Source organism: Etheostoma spectabile, chromosome 9, assembly GCF_008692095.1.
Source record: "Etheostoma spectabile isolate EspeVRDwgs_2016 chromosome 9, UIUC_Espe_1.0, whole genome shotgun sequence".
Taxonomy (NCBI): Eukaryota; Metazoa; Chordata; class Actinopteri; order Perciformes; family Percidae; genus Etheostoma; species Etheostoma spectabile.
The window spans coordinates 7,083,290-7,087,961 of record NC_045741.1 but is presented as its reverse complement, the minus strand read 5'-3'; positions in this window follow the sequence as shown (position 1 = coordinate 7,087,961).

The following is a 4,672-nucleotide window of genomic DNA, read 5'->3' as shown; positions in this document are numbered from 1 at the left end:
CCCCCTGGCTGTAATTTAGGAAGAAAGCGCCGTCAAAGCGCCCATAAATCCTCCGTGTGCCGAAAGCGTCGCAATCTCAATCTGTCAGCGAGACACTGGTCAGCCGGTAAATACCTCTCGCCTGCTCTTCTTCATGTGATCGCACACATGGGAACACACACACACACACACACACACACACACACGCAGAGTTTTGTTTGTGTGAATGAATATCTACGTTTTTAGTTCTACATGAAGCTGCTCTTGCTGAGGAGGCAGATTTGCGATATGAGAGCTAAATGCACAGATGTGCAACACACTCACACAGAACACTCTTAACATATGTACAGGTTAGTGTACAGGCAGGCAGCAGACAGCCTGAAACAGCCTGAAACCAAGAAGATTGAAGAGGATAATGAGAGCAAGTTACACCCAGTTAAGATTAGAGCAGCTGCTGATAAACTATAAATAGTCCTGTTATAGTTCAGTGATAGACGAAGATAGAAGACTAAAGGCAGCAACACAAAAATGTAAAAAAAAAACAGTCAGCTGCAAGCAAAAAAGACTTTTATTCCATATTTAATTCACAATAAAGGAAAGATGCAGTTTGAGGGGATTTTGTGCCTTTAGTTTGGCCAAACAAGGAGGAAAAGGAAAGAAGGAAGGAAGGATGAAAAGGGAAAGAAAGAAAGAAGGACCAAAAATAATGACGAGAAGACAGAAGACAGAAGAAAGGTCAAAAGAAAAGGAAGAAGAAAAAATGACACAAAGAAGAACCAAGGTAAGAAAAAGGGGACATCGGAACTGAGGATTAATTAAAGGGGGGACCCTTTAAGAAATGAGAGGAGGTCAGAAGAAAGGAGAGGAGGTCAGAAGAAAGGAGAGAAGAGTAGGAAATGTAAAAAAGAGAAAATAGGACACAAGAAAGGACAGATAAAAGACCGAAGGAAAGGAGGAGCATCAGGAGGGAAAGATGAAAAAAGGAGGGACAGGGAATGTGATGAGGAAAGAAGGGATGACAGAAGGAAAGAATTAAGGAATTAACAAAGGAAAGGAGGACAGACGGAAGTAGAGAAGGAAGGAAAGAAAAAGGACAAAGTAAGAAAGACAAAAAGAAGAGAAGAATAGGGAAGTAAAGAGAAGATTATTACACAACATAAGTAAAAAAATATTCACATTGTGTGCACTGAGCCTTTGTTTTACTCTGTGACCTTTGAAGTTAAGGAAGATCCATCAGAAAAAGCAGTTCTTTTGTTTTAGATGATGGCTATAAAATGTACTTCTGCATGGATTTCCGACCCTAACGTGAAGTTGAAGCAGTCCTCTGGTTTCCTTCTTCTTTCTCTTCTGGAACTTTCTGTACATTTCTGATCTGAAGGAGCCAGACGGGCATTTTAGTTCAAACCAGGTTACAGTGAGACGGCGGCTCCTCATACAGAAAGTCCACTTCACTGTTACCAACCAAGGATTAAACCGCACGTACGTACACACACACACACACACACAAACAACTACCAACACACCAAACCCACACACACACACACACACACACACACACACACACACACACACACACACACACACACACACACACACACACACACACACAGACAGAGACACACACACACACAACAGAGAGGTGAGTTTTCTAATGATGACCTCGGGTCTTTAGCTCTATATTTACATAGGATATAACACCACACACACACACACACACACCACACACACACCACACACACCAAACACAAGCACACTCACACATACACAGACACAACACACACACCACACACACAAACACACACACAGAGGCACATGCACACACGTACACACACACACACACACACCACACACACACACACACAAACAAACACAAGCACATGCGCCCACACACACACACACACAGGTGAGTTTCTCTTTATCTCTTATTTATGTAAGGCTAACACCACATACACACAAACAAACACAAGTATATACACACACACACACACACAGGTACTATTTTAAAGAGGAGTGTCTAATTATGACCTCGGGGTCTGTGTCCCTTATTTTTAACTGAATTGAAAGTCTCTGCAGACACACATAAACAGATAGACACACACGTCCACAGCGTCAGCTGTGTAGAGAGACATCCTTCGATCAATAACGCTCATAGATTGTCAATTAAGCTCTGGAAAGGGGAATGAATGGGATTTGCATATATATAGAGCCGGGTTTACCCATGCGCTCACAGGACGTCCTAAAACTGCTGCCCTCAGCACACTGACCCATCGGGGGGAGGGGGGGGGACAGGATGTAGAACAGCAGATCCCAAATATCATAGCAGACATCTGAAATATTCAGATTAATTCACATTACATCATCTGCATTGGATACAGCCTGGTTGAATAATATGAATGATAGTTTTGTGATTTAGTTAGATTACTACCACTCAGCCTGGATTAAAACCCAAAATAAAATAATTGAAAACAGAAAAATGGAAAAAATGTGTCAGGCTAAATTTTAATGAACTGTTGCACAAGACATCTAGAGTATTTTCATTTGTTATAGATCTGTGAGTCTTGGATTTCTGATAACATCAAACACATAAAGCAATGTTTGTTTATACTGTATGTCATACATGATAAAGTGTTACAGTTTTTTTCAATTGCTAACACACTAAATGACATGCACAGCACAATTATTTAAACTGACACACGAGAGCAAAAAATTCCTCTCAAGTCTAGAAAGTCTAAACAATTTCTGCTTTACACACATTTTGATTTCAAAATGGCACTTAAATGCACTGAACACAGTTTCCTGCATAAGACACAACAATCTGACATAAAGTCACATGTTTGCCATTTCAAAACACTGCCATTTAAAAGACACTACAGAGCTAAATGACTAATTACATGTGCCACCTTGCCAAACACCCATTGGTTAATTGTAAACACTCCAATCAGGATGTTAGCACTAGAAAAGAATAATATTTAGGCTGCATTGTCCAAGCCCTATATATTTCTTTTATTTGTTTTTTCTAAAGGATGAGAGACGACACCATGGTGGAGGAACATTGTTTCCTGATACTGGATAACACATATTGACAATTGTATGTGTTTTCAGGGAGTACTGGAAATGGATGCACATGCAATCCACATGAGTTTATCATTATAGATGAGGCTTTGTTCAACCTAGCAAGAGCAGAAGAAGGGGAGAAACGTCATTGGCCACAGAGCCATCATAGATGTTCCTGGCCAATGTGGTGGGAACATCACAGTGTGCTCTGCCATCTCCAGTATGCATGTTGTCCTCCACCGTCATGCCAACTTGGACCATATAACACAGCACATATTCTCACATTTCTGGACAGACTTCACAACATTCTCACACTACCAGAGCAATGAATGATGCAGACCATCAAGGAAACCGGTACGTTGTAGTATGGGACAACGTGAGCGTTATCGTGCAGCCGCTGTACAAAACTGGTTCGCTGACCACCACCATTTCTCGTGCGATACCTCCCACCATTCTCACCATGTCTGAACCTCAAAGAAGAGTTCTTTTCGGCATGGCGGTGGTGGAAGGTATACGACCGCGGCCTTTGTGCGCGTGCCTCTTGTGCAGGCTATGGAAGAGGCATGTGAGATGGATGTGGGTGCAATTCAGGGATGGGAAGGCCAAGGTGCCCCCCCTCGATGTCGTGGGGGGGACATATGTCTGTGATGCCGAGATGTTGTGGACGAACCGGCTATGCGAAATGGAAAAAACTGTAATTATTTTTCTTGCTTCTTTTTTTACTGTGATATATTTTGTCTGAAATTTTTCTTTTCAGTTTACTGTTTTTGTAAGAAATATTTTGTTCAGTCCCATGTAAATATATCTGCAGTTTTTTGCACTGACTTGTTCTGTAGGTGAAACATAAAATATGTTTTACCAGCATGTGTGTGTATCTGCAAATATTTCTGTGCATGTGAACAATCTAAAACATATTTTAGTTTATGGCAAGGCATAGTAAAGATGAGGGTGCTTTTCATTAGCAACAGTGTGTAGTTGGTTAGGCAAAAATCTGGTAATGTGAATGAAGGGTGTGGGCATTTCATGCAAAGTTGATTTTGATAATGCTATGTGTAGTTTTGGGTTGCAGTGTCATTTTGAGGATATATGAGGTGTTTTGCAGTTTGGGTGGGTGGTTTTGTGAATTGTGTTATGTATTTTGATAAAACCAGACTAGTTTGCAAAATTGTGTTAGCAATAGGAAAAAACTGTAATAATGATTTTTCTTGGAAAAATCAAGAATTTAAAAGGTTATCTGATACTTTTTTGCACTAGTTATGTCTAACTTAAACTATTGAACTTTTCCCTCATCATAAGGAAATATTAGGGTTGTGCATCATTTCAAATTTGTAACACTTTTGCTGATATGAATCCTATGGAAGAGGATTAGGGCCACATCTGAAAAAAATGTATTAAGTTGTGAGTTTGAAGTCAGATTTCTGAGAAATAAATTTGTTCCCCAAATTCTGACTAAAATCTCAGAATTCTGAGAAGAAAAAGTCAGAATTTGGAGAAAAACTCTGATCTCAATTACAATTTCCACATGTGGCCCTTATCCTCTTCCTTAGAGTTTGGGGGTTGATCTGAAAACCACAACAAATGTATAAAAATGTCTTTTTTCATCAACCAGAGGACACCCAATGTCTCAAATGTCATGTGT